The sequence below is a fragment of the Herpailurus yagouaroundi genome, unplaced genomic scaffold (assembly GCF_014898765.1).
Source record: "Herpailurus yagouaroundi ecotype Mexico unplaced genomic scaffold, PumYag 162, whole genome shotgun sequence".
NCBI lineage: Eukaryota > Metazoa > Chordata > Mammalia > Carnivora > Felidae > Herpailurus > Herpailurus yagouaroundi.
This window is the reverse complement of record NW_024412403.1, coordinates 11,218,800-11,241,452: the sequence shown is the minus strand read 5'-3', so window position 1 is coordinate 11,241,452 and position 22,653 is coordinate 11,218,800. Positions and strand designations below refer to the sequence as shown.

Here is a 22,653-nt window from a genome sequence, read left to right as displayed (position 1 = left end):
ATGGTAATCTTCTCTTCATCTGAAGATGATCTTTTCTCATCAAAATCTATCCCTCCGAAGATGCCCCTGGACTTCCGAAACTAAGTGTTACAGGGAGAGAAAAAAAAAAAAAAGAGAGTGACAATTATGTCTAATCTTAGTTTTCATTTATAAAGAAGCAACGATTGTTTAGAAGTGATTATAAATAGCAGCAAGTTGATTTTCTAAGCTCAAAATATGGGAATTTCAGACAGGAGGTCACGAAAGTAGTTTTTCATGCCCCAACTCCTAGTTAATTAATTTCAACCCGTATTTTACTGTGAGCACCACACGGCCAACACAAAATAACTCTTTTACGGACTTCCTCCCTGTATCTGATGACCTTGCAATTGTTATCATGAAATTTATTGTTTCATCACTGTTTCCGAGTGACTTTTGGGCACAGAAATGGTAGACTTTTCTAGAAATAGGGCAGGGGCGCACCTTATAAGGCTTATGGGTTTTAGACACACGCCCCTGAAATTCTGTGTTAATCCTCCCATTCAATTAAACTTTTTAAATATATTGAATATAAAGATTATACTAGTATGAGATTTATCATATATGCGGATAAAATAGAAAAGATTTTTTTTTTTTTTTTTTTTGCTCCCGGTCTCTTTTTATAATGCATCGCATTGGACATCTTGTGTGTGTGTGTCTCTCATCTTCTGGACCACCCTTGATGCCAGCCATTGCTGGAGCAACCACCTCTGTGCAGGTGGACCAGTGCCTTGTTTCAGCCATACCATATGCCTCTGTCTGGGCCCTGGGCTCCTTGGAAACAGTATCCTGGTAGACATGCAAGGGAGTCAACACCCCATGAGACAAGCCTCCAAAAGAGCACTTTTCTTTTTCTTCCCTCGGACTGAAAATTCTCACGTGCATCCTCTGCGGCTTCTTAGAGCATCGTCACGGGAGACGAGATGGATCACGAGGCCACCTTCTCTCCTTCCTTCCTTGCTTCACTGCCTCCTGTCCTTGACTCCTGTTTGCTGGGATCGCTCTCCAGAATAAGCCCTTGTCACGGGCTCTGCTTCCTCTGAGGAATCCAGGCTAGACGCTAGAGTCATGCACCAGAACTAAGACATGGATATGGATTGCTAAGGGATTGGTTGGGTGTATCTCTATGAGTGGGGCTCAAAGAGAAGTTTGGGAACCGCTGGATCAGATGCCTCTGGGGATCACAGCACATAAGATGAGAATTGTCAGGTCCTTGTCCAGCTCTAACAGGTTTGTGGCTCTCTGAATCTTCCGTGATGAACGCTAGAAGATCCCCAAGCTTTGTCAAGCCTGTTCAACACCTGTGAGTACACATGACATCCAGGGGAAGCAGAGCGCAACACAAAGCACTCTTCACAAACATTCAGAAATCCCACAGCCCTGGGAGCCCTCTGCACAATTTCTGGATCTGGTTATGAAACCGCGAGTGGTGCTGGCCTCTTCCAAGGAAATTGCTGACCTGACTCTGGGGCATGGCCTCTGCCCTCAAGTAAAGGTGGAGGAGACCCAGGGGGGCCTCTTTGCTTTTGTCATGATCCATCTCAGGGAAGGGTGGCCTTTGCCTCGGCCAGGTTATTGACGGGATGCTCAGGATTCTGAAAACCTAGTTACCTCCCCGTAGCCTTTCTCTACCTGTAGTATCTAGGCCAGCGGCTCTCAACGTGTGATCCCTGGGCAAGATCATTTCTTCTGAAGGCAAATTTTCCACTGGGGGGAGGTTAGAAATGCCAATTCTTGGGTCCCTCCCCAGGTCTTCAGCAGCCTTCCAGGTGATTCTGATGCTGGCTTAAGTTTGAGAACCACTTCCCTGAGCTTTTCCCTTCTCAGCCAGGCTTATGTGCTTTGGGGGCCTTCAATGTGGATTTCACACTCCTGCGCAGAGAATGAGCTCCAGAAACAAAAGACGCCTTGATTAGTGAGGAGGAGAAAAGGGGCTAGAACCGTGTAGGCAGCCACCCAGCTTCTAAGCAGATCATATTCTGGACTTTGGAAGTCAGCTGTTTGGAATGTGAGCTGTTTTCCTAGGAATGGTAGAAAGGTTCCCACGCCAGCACACAGGGCATATTTAATCCTGAATCTAGCTGAAATACTGCTGCGTCACAATGAAAAAGAGCAGATCACAACGCTCCCGTAGTATTAGCAACCACTCAAGGCAGAGTAATAAAGTGATAAACGAAACACAGAGATGGTATTTTATTTATGCTAATATTGCCGGGTTAAGGAAAGGTGGATTTGGAGGCAGAGGAAGAGGTTCGTGGGGATTTGTCATGACTATGAAGGAGTTGCTGGCCTTTCTCTTCAGTATGTCACGATACTAATTCCTTTAGGTCAAGATTTCTTAAATGTGGTTCTGGACTGTTCCCTTTTTGTGAAGATAAGTTTCGTCCTAGGAGGGATGTAAAGAATTCTAGGAAAGTTGGCAAGCGTTGAAAAGGAGAGCGGAAAGAGTTCGGGGATTAAAGAGAATGTGGGTGCGTTTTCTGTTAACACGACCATCAACAGAGACAGAATTAACTTGAGTCGTGCGCAGTGAGAGATGGACGGGTCAGGATTCTCCCCTGACAAAAGAGGAAAGAAAGCAGACAAAAACTGCCCTCGCGGTTGGTCAGCCGATTTTCATTTTGATAAATATTTATGAATATACAGTTTTATGTGAACAAAAGCGGCGTGGTTTGGGAGCTGCTGTTCTGGAAACCTTCTCTCTCATTGTATTGCCTTTCAATCACATTTCATGCCACTTGCCCCCTCTCCTGCCACAGCTGGGCAACTGACCAGAGGCCTTGACCGTGTCCACTCGTATGGCATAAGAGGATGATCTGGACCACTCTGATGTCCCCTTTTGTCCTTGTAGGCATTTGGAGTAAGGAATGCCCAGAGCATTTGTTCAGTCCACGGTGGGAAGAGGTACATGGCCAGCTTCGATCACTTTACATGTTTTCAAATCAAGTGCTCCTAGCTAGGCTTTCTGTGGTGGCTAAAATACTTTCTTCCCGGGTTCACTATGCAGCTATTAACCGTTCTATTTTTGTATCATATGAATTATCATCACTGATAGCTGGATTTAGAGAAACGTGGTAGCCCTAATGGAATTAATTAATTGAATAATATTGCCTGAAAAATGGCTCTGTATACCAAAGAGGGCTTGAGACTTAATTACTGATGTCATTTATCTCTCTGTTTGCACCCCAACAATAAGTGACTCGTTTCTCATTAACATTGGGTCGTTTTCCAAAAGGAAGAAAAGAGGCCAAAATAGCAGGAAGGGGAAGAAAAAAAAATCGATGTCTTTGTTCCCCACCTCATTATCCTGATAAATCATAACAGACTCTGTTAATTAGATGGGCAGCCTTAACTGGCTGACTCCTGTCCAACAATTACCTCAGAAAGAAGCACCACTGGGAACATTGCCTTCCCTTGGGAGGAGATGAAAGGAAATCTGTAACAAAAAAAGGGATCGTCTCCCCAGCCATGCTGTGGGGATCACAGTTGTCAAGGCGAATTTCTAGACCGAAGGACGGGAGCTGATTCGGGGACGGTGCTGTGCATTACGGCGACGAAGGGTATCTGACACTGCCCTCCTAATCTAAGGCTTAGGTAATGGTGCTCGGTGCTTCCAACTCCCCCGGGGAGATCAGAGCCTAATTAAACAGGGGAACAGGTGTAAGAGGCCCGAGTTGATCTGACCAAATTAATTGCGGACATTGGGCTTGCATTTGGTAACTGGAAACAGTGAATTAACCATCACCGGAATATAGCTAATCCCTTGGTCTCGCTGCGCCTGTGTATACAACAGACTGGACTTGCTGGGAACACAAACACAGAGGGATTTGAAGGGAAGGTACGACGCATCCTTGCACAGGAAAGCCTGGGCAGTGAGCCTAGCCACAGAGGGTGGCCATACGTCCCGGACTGCCTGCCCTGGACGGTGCTGGTTTATGCCTGGTGTTCCCGCAAAAATTATGAACCGTGTCCCCTTTCATTCTCAAAAAAAAAAAAAAAAAAAAAAAATCCCTGCTTGGGCAGTAACTTAAATGGTTACTGTGTTTCAATGTCAATTTGGGGCTACTTTCTTTTTTTCTTTGCCAGAATAGTGGTATTATAGGTTGAATGATGTTCCCGGCAAAAGTGTCCAAGTCCTAACCCTCAATACTTGTGAAAGTGAGCTTATTTAGAACTTAGGGTCTTTGCAGAACTGCGAACAAGGACATTTCTGTTGTGTTAAGCCACCCATTGGTGGCATTTTGTTATGGCAGCCCTAGCAGACTAATTCAAGCGGGTGCTGGTTTCCAAGTGTCTGAGAACATTCCCGTTGGCCTTAGTCTGTACAGTTTACAGGAGTGAGCCGTGTTGGTGGCAAAGTCGGCTTCAAAGCCGGTGTGAGAAGTCAGCCAGTGAGCCGACACTGATTTGTCCGTGCCGGGCGCTGGGGGCAGAGTGAGGGAGACAGACGTGGTTCCTGGTCTCCGGGAGCCAGCAGTTTGATGGGAAGGGAGGCGGTGCAGATGACCTTGTACTTCATCAGTTAGGTATGAATATGTATCGACTCTGCAGAGGAGAAGGAAGCATATCCCTGGGCTGGAAGGAAAATGTCTCCTCCAGAAAGGGACATCTAAGCTGAGCTGATAAGCAAGGGTTGCCTGGATCAAAAGAAATGGGGGATACAGGGAGCATGTGTGAAGGCTCTAGGGCAAGAGGGAGCAGGGAGTGTATACTGTAACCCAGAGAAATCCAAGTGCAGGAGCAGAGACAGAAACTGGACAGGGCTGAGTTCCAGTTGAAGCCCCAGTTCTTCGTCTCAGCCTCCATCACCTCATTAATCAGAGGTTTAAAGACATAGAACTTCCAGGGCGCCTCGGTGGCTCAGTCGGTTAAGTGTCTAACTCTTGATTTCGGCTTAGGTCATGATCTCACGGTTTCACGAGTTTGAGCCCTGCGTTGGGCTCTGCTCTGGCAGCATGGAGTCTGGTCGAGATTCTCTCTCCCTCTCTCTCTCCCCTTTCTCTGCTCATGCTGTCTCTATCTCTCTCAGATAAATAAATAAAACTTAAAAAAAAAAAAAAAAAAAGACACAGAACTTTCCAGATCCCGAGCTAGTGGCTGGGGGATTCCAGTGCTGGAGACTAAGAAGTAAACTGCCAATCAAGCAGTTGATGGCCCAGGGCTAGAAGAAGAAGCGGGAGCCACCAGAGAGAACAAAGCCACCACTCTTGTCAGGAGAATTCCTCTGAGGTGAATCTTGAGGAAAAGCCATATGCAGTGGCCATAGGAAGAGATGGGAGAAACAAAAATGTTAATCCCTAGCTCAGAAGAAGGGGACCCTTTGGTCCCTGAGCTCTTTGGCCAATAGTTTTCAAGTGACTGGACCTGTTGAGGTCACGTGTCCTGTCCAGAAGCACTAATTCTCTCTAACTGTCTAATGCGAATCTCTTTCCCTGAAGTAGAATTTGTGTTGCTGCTTGTTTAGGTTTCATCTAGGGACATACATGGCAGGACACTTCAGAACCTTCTACAGAAAGCTTTTGTGATGGCCTCCTGCCCTTGAGGTGCCATGCCCACATCTTTGGACCTTGGTTCCCAGGACCTACCAAGATGGATGCCATCTTGGACTTAGGTTTCTATCTCCTTGGCCAGAGTCGGAGGAAATAATGAAATCAACAGACTCAGTCCATACTGTGCATATGGTTTTGAACTTTAGCTTTGGGGGTTCTTAGACGCAACCCCGTCAAAAGGGCTGTTAACAGTGCCATTTGCAAGATGGATTTCTAGGTCGGATGTTTGTCTTCTTGAATTGACTTCAATTATCTGTCTCTGGTGGGCCCAGGACAAAACGTTTTGGTAAGGCAAAACTGGGCTCTGATTTTGTAGGCATTGCATTTATTATGTAAGCATACAGGTCTGCGTTTCAAAATGAAAAATAACAATAACAATTAAAGTTTCTCTAGGCCTCTTGTGTCCAAACCACTCTTGCAAAACCACCTTTGGATGAGCTTTAAGTGTCAGCAAATCAGAAACATGTGGATTTAATTTCCTTTGAAATACACCAGGGGAACAAGGGGCAACAGGGCTTGGCAACCAGCTGCTTAGGGTTTGCCAAACCCCAAATATCTCACACTCTGTAAGAACTGTCCTGCTGGCCCCCAGCAGTCTTATCTGGCCAGTCCAGCCACCGCATTTTTTGCTGTACCAATGAGGTTTTCTCTAACCATTAGGCTGTTCTCTTGGTCCATTTTAGCTGCCGGAAGGATGCCGTTAACACCACCCACATGCTCAACAGAACTTTGGAAGAGAGACCAGACTGCAATGAGGTGTCAGCTTGGCTCCAGTCTTATCTGGACGAACAGGCCATCTTTGCAGCCATTACTGTGTCTTTAAAACCCAAACCAACTGTGAGAGAGGTTTTTCCAACTTGACTTCTAGATGGGAAAATATTTTGCTTTTATGGTGGTTGATGGTATCAGGCCCCAAATATATTAGGTTTCACGACCATCCAACACTCATGCATATAATGTGAAACAGGTCCATACCCTGCAGAGACCACAGCCACCCCACCATTAGGCTCCAAAGGAAATATGGGCCCACAGATCTCCTGGGGAGATAGAGAAGAAGTTTCCTTAAAGGAAAAGAACCATACAGTCGGATGGTTGTGTCGCCTCTCTGAAGCCCCCAGCACCTGGTCTACTCTGATTGAAGAGTAAGGACGTACCACTAGTGTCTTCCTCTGGTCCATTATTTTTCTTTCTTGATAGTAACGCTTCCTTTTTCCCTCCTTTATTTTCTATGATCGGTGTCTCTTTTGCCTCAAATAACAACCTACAGTAAATGCAGAGGGCAAACTGAACCTTAAAAAGGTATTCTTTCACATCCACAACAACTAATGCATTAGTGCCCATTCTTTTGTTATCTTCATCCTCCCGAGGAGGCAACTGAGGCAGCCCCAGAGAGAAAGAGTAACCTACACACCCCGCAGACAGTAAGTAAATAGCTGGGCCTTGACCTTGGGCCACTGGCCCCCAGAAATGGTGTTCTTTCCAGTACAGAATGCTGCCTCCCACTCCACTGTGATGGTTCATTTTATGTGTCAATATCACTGGCCCACGAGGTGCCCAGATATGTGGTCAAACAACATTATTCTGAGTATTTCATTGGGGTGTTTGGGGATGAGATTAACATTTAAACTGGTAGACTGGGTGAACCTATCACCATTCCCTAGTGTGTGTGGACCTCATCCAATCAGTTGAAAGCCTGAATAGAACAAAAAACATGGACCCTCTCTTGAGTAAGAGATTATTTCTCCTGCCTGACCTGTTGAGCTGGAACACTGGCTTTCTCCTGCTTGCACTTGAACTGAAATATCAGCTCTTCGGGGTGTTGAGCCCACTGGCCTTGGGTTAGAACTTCACAACTGGCTTCCCTGGTTCTCAGACCTCTGGAGTTGGGCTGCGGATATACCATTGGCTCCCCCTGGGTGTCCAGCTTGCCAATTCACCCTGCAGATCTGGGGACTTGTCAGCTTTTGTGGTAGCATGAGCCAGTTCCTTATAATACCTCTATCTCTGCCTGTCTATCTCACTATCTCTACTTATCCTATTGGTTCTGTTTCCCTGGAGAACCCTAATACTAGCATTCCTTATTTAATCTACCTGGCAATCCTGTGACATTGATGGATCATTGCTGTTTGCCAGGTTAGGAAAAACCTAGAACATGTTCATTTTATACATGCACATATACCTGCACGCATACATGCACACACATAGGCACACCTGAGCTCAGGACTAAGAGCAGACTCCAGACCCACTCGTTTCTTACTCAGCGCTTCTTCCGCAAGGCATCTACAGAGCAGCCACAGATGGCAATGTTAGGTTACTTTTAAAGAGTCCTTTATCTCCATACGTTCTCTCAGAAGAATCCCTCTCTGAGTATCAGGTGACAGAGGAGCCACTGCTATTTGTTTGTTCTTTAAATTCCTTATTGTAAATTCCAGTTACAAGAAAAAACAGTGCAGTAAGGAAGGACTCAAGCTTGCAAGTTCCCACGTGGAAACAGTGAATATAGGGAATGGATCCTTGAGGGTAGAATTACCCTCTGAACAACTGCGTGCTGAGCGGGTCAAGGATATCTGGCTAGCAGAATTTTTGTGCAAGCAAGGGCAAAAATCTTATGATCTTTGTTAGCACGGGTGAACTCCAAGGCCGTTCAGTGTGTCAAGGCTATTGACACTTAACCTAGGTGATTACTTTTCAGGGCTTCCTCTTTTATAAAGCCACCCCAGCCCCGGGGTTAACGTCTTCTACCCCAACCCCAGCCTCTTGCCTTTACGGTGTCTGCGGTGGCTGTCCAGGGCAACAGTGAAGCTATTAAATACTGAAGGGATGTCCTGACTGTCCACTGAAAGCCAAGGGAGATTGGTGAAGTCCTGCTCGTGCTTTCGTCTTTAACTCCTCTTACCAAGTGGTCAGAAGCTCAGGAGGCGGTGGCTGTGGCTTTTGTTTTGTTTTTTTTAATGTATATTTATTTATTCTTGAGGGGTGGGGACAGAGAGAGAGAGAGAGAGAGAGAGAGAGAGAGAGAGAATTCCAAGCAGGTTCCCCGCTGTCAGCACAGAGCCTGACGTGGGGCTTGATCTCACGAACCACAAGATCCTGACTTGAGCTGAAATCAAGACTCGGATGCTTAACCCACTGAGCCACCCAGGCGCCTCGTGGTGACTGTGGCTTTCTACTGCTGTGTCTAAGCAGGAGAGGGGAATTCTAGCCTGGGCTTCAGCAGCTGCCCTGCAGCATCCTCTCAACCTCCCAGCCTGTTTTCTGTTGAAATGTCTGCAGGAAGTGGGTGAGGGGACTGGTGCATCCACTTGAGGCATGCAACTCCCCCCCTCCCCCCCAGGCACACCTCCCTGTGTCTCCGCAGCAGCAGGGAGGCTGGGGGCAGGGAGGTTGGCCAGGAGGAAAGGGCTGGGGCTGATCTTGCAAAGATGGGGTAGCAGGCGGGGCCTGGTGCTTGTAAGCAGGGAGCTTTGGTTATAATTGATGAAATCCAGCAAGTTCTCACCTGGGGACAGCAGGCACAGGGATGGGATCCTTGGACTGAGCAAGTGGTTGGGTTCAGTTTGGCCAAGGCAGGCGGGGGGCAGGTGGGGGGGTGTTGGAGAATGGCAAACTCTCATGCTTTCACTGAAAACCCTCGCTGTCTCTCCCAACCCCCTAGGCCTAGAACAATACTGTTTTCAAAAGGTCTGGTTAGGGCTTCATACCGTGCACGAGTTGCTGTGAACAGCAAAGAAAAATAAAAAAAAGAGCATTTTCCATTTAAAAAACGAGCCTCAAATTCACTAGTTCTTCCTGAAGCCAGCCAAAAGCTCCTGACTTCCACTGGCTTCTCTCGAATGGATAATGGGTAGTTTTTCATACTTTGAAAAGCACTGCTTTTTTCTCTCCGGTCGAGTAAGCTCTTGCAAGTGGGGTTAAACAAGAAACGCCATTTCTCATGGAAATGGCTTTATTTCCACTATACCCACACAGGCTTGTTTTCAGAGCGGCTCAGACATGCTGGACAATGTCCTCTGAATTGAGGAGGGAAATGGAGATGGTTGAAACATTCGCTTTGAGGGAAGAAGCCAAGCAAAGAGATCTATTCATTCGCATTGACCTTGGAGATAGATATCAAGTAATGCTGCAGTTCAGGCCTAATTATTTGCTGAGGAGCAAGCGGGTCTCCTGTTCCGCGTTTCGTAGCTGTGGTCCTGCCCCGTGGGGAGCTTCAGTATCGGATGCCACTCCCACGCAGGCCGGGTGCTTTTGATGGGTCCTGCCACTGCCTGGTCACATTCCATCTCGGCAGACCTGTTCCTAGCAGCCAGCCAGCCCGGTGGCACTGGTAATGCCCCAGAATAATATATACCTGTCCGTATGATACTGGTGGCTTTCTCTGAAATATTTCCAGCCTGCGAAGGGATCCGATTGCACATGAGATTTACTTAAGTAGCCTTTACAAATATTGATTCAAATTGAAATCTCCTAAAAAAAAAAAAAAAAAAAAAAAAAAAGATAGAGTCTAGCCCCACCGAATAGCATTTCAAAATATCTTCTCAGGTGGGTGCTTCTAAGGTACGGCCAGGACTGGATCTCCTGAACCAGAGGAAGGAAAGCTGTCTCTTGGCCATGTTTTCCAAGGACTTCTGGGTCCCTGTCTCCGCAGGTGGTGCTGGCTGTTTGGGGGGTGTGGGCTGAGGGCCAGCAGAGCACGCTCGTGTTCCTGGGTTTGGGGACTGTTGCATCCTTGTGGGCCCTGTTGGTAGGGAAACGGGCGTTGCATGGGCTTAGCGCACCTGGCTGTTGGACACACACACATACACACACACACACACACACACACACACACACACTCAGACCCTTTTCCCAGGTTGAGAGGCCCTCACACTGGTCACCTGGCCGGGCCTGCAGGGTATCCAGTAACCATGGGAGCTACAGTGCCATGACCTCCACGTCTAATCTGTACTCACCTGTATTCTGGTTTCCCATTGATTAAAAAGATACCTAATTTCTGTCAGTGGTGTTAGAAACGTTTTCTTCTTAGGAACCCTTGGGGACTTTCTAAGCCGTATAAATGCCGCGCCCCCTAGTTGTGTGTAGGCCACAGCCCTACCCAATCAGGACAGAAAGGTTCACAGGAGACAGACTTTAAGTGCAAGGGCAGAGACAGGCTAAACGGAAAAGGGCGGGAAAGATGTCCTGTGCCAGCTCAAAGCATCAAGAGCTGGTGTGGTGACCTTAAGATCAGACAAAGTAGGCTTTGAGATCAGGAGTTATCACAGAGGGAATCCCTCAAACCCCACAAGGTGATCCCCCTTCTCCCTACCCTCCCGCTGTCTTGGCACCCGGCCCTCAGACCCTGCGGTTCAGCTGCGTCCGTGGGAACGGGAATCTGGGTAGGGGTGCGTGGAGGCCGCCTCTCTGGGCATGACTCTGGGGTCTTACTGCCTCCCCACTTTTCTCCCTTCTCCTTCCATCTTCCAGGCCCTTGGCATAATCTCATCCAGGGATTTAGCGTTTACAAAAGCAGGAATCCTTTCAGCTGGCCCAAATCCCTAAGGCAAGAAAGTGTGAAGCTTGGCTGCCCGGTGGAAATTGCTGTGGGTGGGGAATAAGGGAGCCAATCCCGAATTAGTACTTTCGCAGTTGATCCTGCCATAACGCCCTGCCACTTTTCCCAGGGGCTCCCAGGCCGCTCCAGTCTCTCGGTTCTCTTGTCTGGACAATAGCTGCAGACGTGCTTGACTTTCTTGTCTTCTCCCCTCCAGACCCCCGATTTTAACCTGTGTAAAGCAACCCTTACTCTCCGCAGGGGCCTCTCAGCTCACTCAGAAACCGTGTGTTGAATTGAGCATCACTAAGTCTTATTCCCTGTGCAAGAACACGTGGACGAGAGATTTGGCTCTCGGGCCAAATCCTCACCGGGGATGTTTGCTGGTCTGACCCTGCTCTGTGTGCCGAGGTCCCCTTCAGGAAGAGGGCAGTTCTCACCACAGATCCTGGCGTATTCTGTCTCATCGTGAAATTGCACCGGTAGGGTGCCTAGCAGCTCACGTCTCAAAGTAGGTCTGTGCAGGGGCGCCTGGGTGGCTCAGTCGGTTAAGCGTCCGACTTCGGCTCAGGTCATGACCTCACGGTTCGTGGGTTCGAGCCCCAGTTCTGGCTCTGTGCTGACACCTCGGAGCCTGGAGCCTGCTTCAGATTCTGTGTCTCCCCCTCTCTCTGCCCACCCCCTTTCTGGTGCTCTGTCTCTCTCTCTCTCTCTCTTTTAAAAATAAATAAACATTAAAATTGAACAAAAACACACCTTTTGGGATGAGCACTGGGTGTTGTATGGAAACCAATTTGACAATAAATTTCATATATTGAAAAAAATGAAATAAAATAAAATTGAACAAAAACGAAGTAGGTCTGTGCATGCAGCACCTTCGGCATTTGGGAGCTTCTTAGAAATGCAGGTTCTCAGCTGACCCCAGACCTGTGGCCTCAGAATAAGTAACAAAGAGTAAAAATAAAAGAGATTATGCCAATATTTTTGTTAGAGAGATACTCTTCTGTTTGATACTGCTGGTGGGAATTAGTAAATTAGTCCACTGGCACAGCTAGCTGTGGAACAATTTCCTTTCTATGATCTTCAGTTAAAGTTTAGGTTGCGGGCCCCCCGGGTGGCTCAGCGGGTTGAGCGTCCAATTCTTGATTTCGGCTCAGGTCATCATCTCACCGTTTGTGAGAACGAGCCCCACGTCAGGCTCTGTGCTGAGCATGGAGTGTGCTTGAGCAGGTGCCCCCTCCCTCTCTCTCTCACTCTCCCTTGTTCTCTCTCTCAAATAAAAAAAAAAATTATGTTCTGACCTATGACCTCTGCCCCCCTCCCACCCCTTTATTCGGCCTGGGACGCCGGTAGGGTGTTGGAGATCCGTGACTCACAAAACTGATGGCGGCACCGCCTCCTTCCGGACTTTTCATTATATTGAGAAAAAATCCTCCCTGAAGTCACCGTGTCTCAGGAGCGTGATCTTTGCTTTCGAACACAACTCCTACCTCACAAGCAACCTAAGCGTCCACAAATGGAAGCCTGATTAACACATTATCATTTACCCACACAATGAAATGCTAAGAGGCATGTAACAGATTGTGTAAAACTTTAGCTTCAGATTATTTCTAGTAGTGGGTACCTCCCTTTATTAGTACTCAGTCTTTCAGAGAATCCTAGTATATAGAATTGTTCCAAGTAGATAATCCTGAGTGAGCCGAGGATAGGAACTCATAATCTTCTTCCCCTCGCATAATCTGCCCTCCTCTTGGGGATCTTGAAACACCCTCAGTGGTCTCAAGGATTCCGTAGAACTACCGAGCACGGTTTGAAAACGATATCTCTTTGCTCACAGATATCCTCGTGAGATCTTGTTAAGCAAAGCAAACAGTTTACTAATCAAATTATGGTATGACCCAGTTTTATATTAAGAAGATAAAAGATATCTTACAGTGATAGATCGATTACTAATTCTCCAGGCTTCACCAGTTTTTGGAAAGAATGAAGTCACATGCGTCATGATTACTCAAATCCCCCTAGCTGGTGGCCCTCTTTCTCGAAAAGGTAGCTCCTTCCTGTTCAGCGTCCTCCAGTTATCTCTGAGGAGCCTTAGGGGTGTTCCCCACCTGTGAGGATCACAACTTTCTGTCTGGCGCCTTGGTTTCCATCACCTGCAGAAGCGCATGGGGACAGTCCCGCTTTTGCTGCTGGTGCCTCGGGGAGGTCTGCTCTAGATGCCCATCTCCCACCCACTTTGCTGCAAATGTCTGCCTTGGTCACATGCTGGGTGGGGTCATGCCGCAAAGAAAAAGGAAGATGAACCAGGGCTGTTCCACGGGACTGAGCTATGGCTCAGGGGCCGGCTGGGAACCAGAGGCCATGTCAGCAGTCATGCTGACCTCCTCATTTTCTAGCTGACCCCTTGCCTCCAAGTATTTAGCACCTCCCAGTTCTCCCTGCCCCCAGATGAGCTCAAGGGGGGGACCCCGTGTTCATCAGCCTGAGCTGGTTCCCTGTGTGTGTGTGTGTGTGTGTGTGTGTGTGTGTGTGCATGTGTACACGTGAGTATTATTAAAGCAATGTAAATAGGAATTAAAAATGTTAATAGTAGTAATTTCTGAATGGCAAGATTGGGGTGCCTAAATGTTCTAATTTTTTTCTTGCTTACTTGTGTTTTTAAAATTTCTACAATAAACATGTGTTACTTGTATTAACAAAATTAAGATGCACTTGAAATCAGCCATGACTGTAATCACTGAATACACTCAACATAATTGCTTAGTACGTTTAACTGTGAGTTTCCTGCCATCCAAGGCAGAGTATTTTACCTATGTCAATGTTAGAGGGGTGGAGGGAGGCGTGGAAGGGAGGGAAGCAGGGTAGCGGGAGGGGGAGATACACCACAGGCATAAAAATCATGTAGCTTTGTGGTTTCAAATTATTTCTAGTAGAAGACACCGCCCCTTTTTTATATGCAATTTTTCATGAAATCTCAGTATCTATATATACTGTTAATAGTTTGCACTGAATCCGTATCTTTTTTTCCCCCAGCTTTCTGGGACATAATTCAAATATAACACTGAATAAGTTTAAGATGTACAGGATATTGATTTGTACACTTGTTACCTCTGTCTCTCTTTGAATAGATAGACCTGAAGACACCACATTCTAGCAAAGCCCCAACATCCCACACTTCTGGGGGTGGTGAGCTACTCTTTCCCCGAGGGCCAGTTCTCTGGGCTCCCTGCCCTGCAGCCCTGCAGCCCTGCAGCCAGGGGGAGCTGGGCTTTGGGGACACAGGCTGACAAAGCAGGAGTGTACCCGAGGCCAACGCTTCATTTGGGGTGCCCCTGGAGTTTACACTGATGCATGGCTAGGGAGCGGGTGGGGTGTCTCCAGTTACCAGGAGGGAAGGGGGACCTTTAGGACGATGGTTATTACGGAAGCCGAGTCAGGTCACCATGGGAAACCATAAAACGTCCTGGGTCCCATTAAATTCAGCCCTCCTTTTTGCTGCTAAAGGCTGTGGACTCCAGGATGATTTGCACAAAGGTTCCTCTTCCGATGGGGCTTTCAACTCAGGTGGGAACAAGACGAGGGGTTCAAGGGTGCCTGCACGGTGGGTCTCCACTGACTTTAGTTCATTAGTGGTTTTCCTCTACGGGAGTCACCAGGCACAGTGGATCCTGCTTTGAGCGCTGGACTTTCCAAGTGCCCTGCTGAGGGGACAAAATTTCAGTCCCCCTTTCACTGCAGCAACAAAAGAAGGCTCATCCCAGGCCCCGTGGAGACTCCCAAATTTGTGTCATTTGTGCCATCTGAGCCACTCCAGGCATCTGACACATTCTCTTTCCTTTATTTTCCGAACATGCCCTTTGGAGGACTATCCCTTCTTGTCATTGTTCTTCCCTGTCCCCGTCCTGCAGGACTGCCCCTTACTGAAAGCAACTTTAAGGTGCCTCCCTTTTTGTTTTAAATGCTCGAACTGGTCCCTCGTCCTGCTCACCCCACCAGTCCCCTGACAGAGCACAAACCACCCAAGATTTTTTGGGTTTTGTTTTTAAAATTTTTGTAGTGTTTATTTAGTTTTGAGAGAGGGAGGGAGGCAGAGAGAGAGAGGGAGACGCAGAATCCGAAGCAGGCTCCAGCCTCTGAGCTGTCAGCACAGAGCCCGACGTGGGGCTCGAACCACGAACCGTGAGATCATGACCTGAGCCGAAGTCGGATGCTTAACTGACTGAGCCACCCAGGCGCCCCCACCCAAGGTTTTTTATTCATCATATACCTTTTGCTTAATTACACCAGCTAACGTTTTTGAGCTCATACTCTGTTTCCAGCACGTGCACTACTTTGCTTATTTCTGACAGCAGCCCCAGGCAGGAGGTCTTGCAATAAACCCAATTGTTGAGTTGAGAAAATTGACTCCCGCCAAGAGCCTTAAGCCCGGGGTCCCGCAGGTGGAAGGTCAAGAGCCAGCAACCCAGGCTGCCCGGCTCCCAGTCCGAGTGATGACTCGCAACGCCAGTGTCGTGGTTGTCCTTCGAGGAACCTGCATCAAAATTTTTAAAAATTCCAATCCTACTCTTCAGCAGTTTTGGTGGCTTTTACCATCCCTCAAGGCCCTTCTACCTACAGGACAGACCATTATGGAGCTCCCTGGGGCCAGAGCTTAGATCCACATCACACAGCCCCCTGTTCTCACCAACACATGACCCAACATTAACATGGAAGGCATCAGAGAATAAGGTGTTTCACTTGCTCGGACATTTCTGCATAGAGGTCACATCCAATGTGATTTTCTTATTAAGTCCTGGTATATGTTTTCCATTGAAGTGAAATTCGTCGAACATAACATTCACCACTTGAAAACGAACCTTTCGGGGGCGCGTGGTACGTTCACAATGTTGTGCAATGGCCATCTCTATTTCTTTCCAAAACCTCTTCATCACTCCCAAGAGAAAACCCGTACTCAGTTAAACAAGTTACACCCTAGCCCTCCCTCCTCCAGCCCCTGGCAACCACCAACGACTTCCTGTCTCTGTGGATTCACCTATATGGGATATGCCACTGAAACGGAATCACGCAGCATGTGGCCTTGGTGCCTGTCTTCTTTCCCTTTAGCAACATGTTTTCAACGGTCATCCATATTGTAGGATGTACCAGTGCTGGGCTCGTTTTTATGGCACAGTAATATTCCATTGCCTGCATGCCTACATGTTGTTTATGCATTCACCCGTCGGTGGATGCTTGGGGTTATTTCACCTTTCGGCTATTGTGAAGAGTGCTGCTGTGCACATTTGTGTACAAGTATCTGTGTGCAGTACTTGTTTTCAATTCCCGTTGGTGTATACCTGGGAGGGGCATAGCTGGGTCATAGGGTAATGTTTTAATTTAACTATTGGTGCCACCTTATGTTTATTTTTTTTTTTAAGTGTCTTTATGTTGTGAGAACGAATGCAGGAGAGGGGCAGAGAGAGAGAGAGAGAGGGAGAGAGAGAATCCCAAGCAGGCTCTGCGCTGTCAGGCAGAGCCGGACATGGGGCTTGAATTCACCAACTGCAAGATCATGACCTGAGCCGAAATCAAGAGTCGGATGCTCAACCGACTGAGCCCCCTCAGGTGCCCCTATTAGTGCCATTTTAAAAGCAAGGAGTCCGAGGCTGAAGGAGATTATGAGTTGTCCAAGGTCATGTGATTAGAAATGACAGAACCAGCACTAGGACCCAGGAGCCCACACTGCTGTCATTCTGAGCACAGACCTGCAGACTGCAGGGGTCATCATTCATTCACTCACCAAACATTCATCTAGAGCCAGAGCGAGGCTTTGTGGCAGATTTAACAATAAGTCCCAGAAAGGAGCCTCCTAATGCCTGAAACTTCAGGAGCAAACACAAGGGGAGTATTTTTCATCGTAAATCAACGTGACCAGCTCACGCATAGACACCATTAAGCCAACAATCTATTGGAGCACAGGGAGGTTCTCGCACACCTTGCTGCATCTTTTAATGTCACTGTGGGGAGTTCGTGCTGATTCTCCAGCCCACCTGAAAGGTCCGCTCTCTCCGTTTCTAATGGTCTTTCACTGTCTGCATTTCTGGGTTGCCCCTGGGGATGGGCCACTGCGTGCTCCAAAGGGTTAAATACCGGGGGCCGGAAGAGAGACTTTAAAGGGAAGGGGGGTGGAGGGTGGGGGAGGCGGCAGGATTGAGCATTGGGAATCTTATTTTCCTGTGGTTTCTAGGGGAATTTTTACTATGAAGAGGCAAATTCTAATGTCAACCCCCGACTGTTCCCGGCTCACTGGAGCATTTTCTGTGTAGATAGGTGACATCCAAAGGCTTCAGCTGAGCTGGCTTTGATAACTGGCTTGGTATCCTCCTGGCTCCCATCCTCCCTGGCCTCGCGTCCCTGGCCCCGCTGGCCTGATTAATCAGAACCCTGCCAAGCCCACTGAGGAGGGCTCCCTGGCTAATCTAATCTGCGTCCCCGCGCGGGACAGACACCCCCGCTCGGCCAATGAGAGGCGATTGTGCAAGCTCGGCCGGGCGGTGGAAAATTCCATGCGCCGGCGGCTGCGGCGGCCCCTGGTGGCGTCGCGCGCTCCGCATTCCGCAGCCGTCCCCGAGCCGGTCCCCCAGCCGCTCCGCCAGGCTTCCAGGCGCTTTTCCCCGAGTCACCGTTCGAGAAACTAGCGTTTTCTTGCACCCCCCACCTCTCTGCGAGAAAAGCTTTCAGCAAAGCCAAGACAAGCTGGCGATGCTTGTATCATTGTGTGTGTGTGTGTGTGTGTGTGTGTGTGTGTGTGTGTGTGTGTGTTGGGGGGGGGGGTTACGTGTGTGTGATGGATACAGAAAGCACCGTCCTCAGCCCCCGTCTCTAAGCCCCGTCTGGAATTGTCCCCCAAGTTCCTCGGCCCGGCTTTGCAACTCAGTACGTGCGGAGAATGAATGAACGGGGCACCTTTCTAGATCTACCCGCCCAAGGACTACGGTGACCTTTCAGAGGTGGCCTGTGGGTCCTAGAGAGCGAAAGATTAGGAGTTAGCAAAGGTACAAAATTGCTAACGAGGGGGAGGCGGGGAGGGGAGATCCAGAGCTGTGCCCGAACCTCACGCAATAGTATCAGCGCCATAACCCGGGGACGCACAGAAAATTCCAGGGCCACAAAGGAGGGACCTCTTGCTCAGTCCGCCAGGGCGGGGGAGGAGGGGATGCAGAGGCGGTACACAAGGATAGGAGTTAGCCAGACAGCGAAGGGGGAGGCGCCGGGGAGCCGGTGTTCCCGCCGCGGAGGAGGGCAGGCTGCTGGGCCGGCCGCTGCCCTTCCACGAAGCTGGGCTGTGTCACCGGATCCCTCTCTTTCCTAACTCCGCGGGCATTATTGCAATAAACCTTCTGCAGGGGATCCAGGCTTGTTTCTGCCCCTTGCCATGTGAAAGAACCTAGTGAACAGAGTCCAAAAATGAGAATGCAATCTTGCCCAAGTTGTGCCAAAAGACCATCGCGATGGCTTCTTCGGGGATTGAGAGGTGGGGGAGGGGGACAATGGGCCCTGAGCTATCTGGGAGGAAGGAAAGAGAAAGAAAGGGGAAGATGCAGGGTTTTCTTCTTAAAGGAGAGTATGAAGCTTCAGGAAGAACCAAGAAACAGAAGGAAGGGGCCATCTCCGGTCCCAAACCCCGAGGTGGGTGAACAAAGCCAAGCACAGGGAGACAGAAAAGCGGGATGCCCCAGTTCTGCTAGGAGCCAGTAAGGACCTGGAAAAGCGAACTTTCCTGAGTCTTAGTTTTCACCTCTGTAAAAGCATGGCGAAAACAATTCCTGTACCTAAAAGAAAAATGAGATTTCTCTGAAACGGTTTGTAAAGAAATATATGGACGTGGGGTTTTTTTTTTACCCACATGTGCAAACGATAAGCTATGTCTTTTCGGTTGACTTAACTTTGACGAAGAGCCGCTGCTAAATTAACGGATCAGTACATAAATTAACGTATTCAGTAAATATTTACTGAGCACCTAATATGTTCCAGGCATTGTTCTGTGCCTGGGGAGACAGCACTGAACAAAACAGCAACCACTGCTCTTGGGAAGCTCAGATTGGCACGGGGAAGACAGGGCATAAAACAGATGACCCTATAGGGTACTTGAAAGTGGCTAGCCGGAAAGAGCAGCAGGGGAATGGGAGGCAGGGGAGTGATTTTGAATAGGATGAGTAGGGAAGGGCTCATTGACAAGGTCCTCTTTGAGCAGAAACCTAACAAAGAGGAGAGGGAGTAAGCCCTGCGGATTTCTGGGGGAAGAACTTTCCAGATGGGGGAATGCGGGGGAGAGGGAGTGCCAGCAAGTGCCACGGACCTGAGGTGGGACTGTGGCTCTCCCAGTTGGAGGAACCAGAAGGCAGACACTTGTCCCTGGAAGGAGAGTGGATGATGGGGATGGGGCCAGGGTTCTGGACAGCCAGAGGGGTCACTGCTGAAGATCCCTCTTGGGTTTTCACTGCCTGTAATGCAACTCCATTTCAAGCTTGGAGACTGGCAAGCGACCGGCAAGCATTTATTGAAAGCCTTGCTGTGTTTGAGCGCCTGCAGCAAGGGGGAGTGGGGGGGGGGGGGGGGGGGGGGGGGGTGAAAAAAAAAAAATTAAACACCCCCCTTGGCCGGGGGCCCCCCCCCCCCCCCCCCCAACAGTCTGGTCCGGAATAAAGCTGAGCTGCAAAAAACAATTGGTGACCAATACAAAGCAAGTTTCTAACACGTGTTGAATGGTGCAGATGGGCCCTGAAAGGAGGAAGAAACTGGGAGCTTTGGGAACCCCATAGGTGCCCTGGGATTGTGACGGGCTCATAGTAGGTGCTCAGTGACCGTTTGTGGACCAAGGCAGAGAGAGCCTGGTGGCTAATTGTCTCCTCTTGGGTTGGGGTGGCCTGTAGCCTCTGGCAGCCGCTCACTTGCACACGGGCCAGTGTTGCCAGACCACCGCTGGGGCGGCTGTGAATGGCCCTCTAGCCACACGGTGCTAAAAGGCCTCGAGAAGAAGGAAATGACCATGCTGGTGGCTGGATGGAATGTTTCCCCAGGGGAAATCACAAAACGAATCAGGCGTCCAGGCCTCAGCCTCTCTCCTTTACCGGCCAGTCCAAGGTCCTGGGGCCAGCGCCTGGGGGAGGCTGCTTCCTCTGATAGGCCAGTCTCCTTTCCAGGTCTCTGACTCCTCTTTGCTTTTGTAATCCTGTCTGAGGCCTCTCACCAGGCAAGGAGGGTGATTAGGGACAGAGAAGTTCGATGAAGTTGGTTCAGAAAAGCCCACAATGCTGTGCCGCTCGGAACCCTTTGCAGAACTGGCCAGCTGGCCCAGGGCAGCTCTAGAATGCAGCAGTGGTGGCCCCTCGGAGGCCCCCTGGGCACCTGCCTCCTCCCCTGGGGGCCAAGGGCGCCATTCTGAAATCATAGGACGCATCAAGGCAGAGTCTCCCAGCCTGGGGCTTCCAGCTCTAGAATCACCCTTGATCTCCCTGGACAGGCCTGAGCAAGTCCTAAAACCTTCAGGGACTCAGCTACTTTGTGAAACCAATTTGGCCACACCTTCCTCCACTCAGCCCAGCGGGAGCCATGCTGCTCTGGGGACCAGAAAGAGAGAGAAGGGGGGAGGGTGGGGCATTGTCCTATGCTTCCTTCTCATAGCTAAATGTTTATTGATTTAACATTTTGAATAAGTAATATATTATAGGGTTCAAAAAAAAACCCCAACAGTTAGAAAACATTGCACAGTGGAAAGTACCCTTTCCTATCAGCTCAGTTCTTATCCCTTCTCTCAAAAAGGTAGCCACTGTTATTAATTTATCTCTAGATCCCTTCCTTCCTTCCTTCCTTCCTTCCTTCCTTCCTTCCTTCCTTCCTTCCTTCCTTTTTCTTTCTTTCTTTTCTTTTATTTTCTTTTCTTTCTTTTCTTTCTTTCTTTCTTTCTTTCTTTCTTTCTTTCTTTCTTTCTTTCCTTCTTTCTTTCACACATACAAGCAAATTGAATATATATTCCTTCCCCACTTCCAATTCTTTCTATTAGCTCCATTGTATAGAACCTGCTGTTTTGTGCCTTGTTCTTCTCTGTGAACTGTGTGTTAGAGATCTTTCCATCATGGCACATAAAGCATGTCGTTTTTCTTCGTTATTGATACTCACTTACTATGCAGAATGTTCCTAAACAATCTCCTATATATGGGCATTTAAGTTGTTTGAAATCTTTTGCTTTCAAACAGTGCCGCCATGGATAACTTGGTGATTCATGCAGCACACAGTTTATGCAGAAGGTAAATTCGAGAAGTAAAGTGGCTGAGTCAAAGGGTAAATGCATCTCTAATGTGGACAGATGTTGCCGAATTACCCACGGCAGGGGGTATGCCGATGTCTCCTCATAGTAACAACGCAGGAGAGAGAGCGCCTGTGTCTCTAGAGCTCACCAACAGAGTTTATTTTCAAACTCTTGGATTTGGGCCATTTCTGATCAATTTTTTAAAAAATCAGTATGGTTTCCATGTGTGTAATTCTTGTTATGATTGACACGGAGCATATTTTCATATGTTTAGGAACCAACTGTATTTCCTGCAAATTGTTCATGTACATGCCCATTTTCCTATTGGGTTTTTGGTCTCTGTCTCATCAATCTGTAGGAGCACTTCATGCACTGGGGCAGTAAACCCTCTGTGATATGAGTTACACACATTTCTCATTTTGTCATCTATTTATTGACTTTGCTTTGGGCGTTTTTAAAAATTTGTTTGCTTTCTGCCATGTGGAAGTTTTTTATTTTCATGCAGTTGAAATTGAAATAGTCAACCATTCGTTTTGTGGCTTTTAGATACTTAAATTTTTTTTTTTGTTTGTTTTTTGAGAGAGAGTGAGAGCAGGGGAGAGAGGCAGAGAGAGAGAGAGAGAGAGAGTCTTCAGCAGGCTTCATGTCCAGTGCAAAGCCCCTCGCGGGACTCCATCCCATGACCCTGGGATTATGTCCTGAGCTGAAATCGTAAGTCAGACACTTAACCAACTGAGCCACCTAGGTGTCCCTTTTAAAATTTTTGTTGTGTGACTTCTAGATTTTTGAGTCATAGTGGCAAGACTTTGCTCATCTCCCATTTTTGTTTTAGTTTTTTTTTTATGTTTTTGAACTTTTATATTTAAATCTTTAGTACAGTTGGAATTTGAAGTCTATATACAAAATGTTTGTTATCAACACACATTATTGACTAGGCCATCTTTCTCCCGTGCACTTGAGATGTCACCTTTATCTTAAAATTTCTGTATATATTTGGATGTTTTTCAGAATTTTCAATTCTTGCCAGACGTCAGTCTGATTAATCAGATTCTACTATTACAATGTCTTAATTATTGAAGGTTTTAAATATATCTTAATATATGATATAACTATTCCTTCTCACTTATTTTCTCCATCAAAATTACCTGGATTATTCTTGTTTATTTTTCTGTGTGAAAGAATCAATCACCTTGTATAGATAGAAATTTCTTTTTATATTTTTATTGGGATAATATTTATCAATAAACACTTACAAGTTGAGGGAAACTGAC

General features: G+C 47.9%; 1 protein-coding gene across 4 annotated transcripts in view; it reads left to right on the top strand.

Annotated features, from left to right (window-relative positions):
• KCNE2 (potassium voltage-gated channel subfamily E regulatory subunit 2) overlaps positions 1–22,653 on the top strand; it is a 172,943-nt gene that overhangs the window by 2,041 nt on the left and 148,249 nt on the right. The window contains exon 2 of one of the 4 annotated variants that reach the window (XR_005793163.1): positions 708–2,202. The exons of the other annotated variants lie outside the window; for them this stretch is intronic. The gene's annotated coding sequence lies outside the window, so the exon portion shown is untranslated. Of the gene's footprint in view, positions 1–707; positions 2,203–22,653 lie in introns of those variants that run through there. 4 annotated transcript variants of the gene reach the window in all.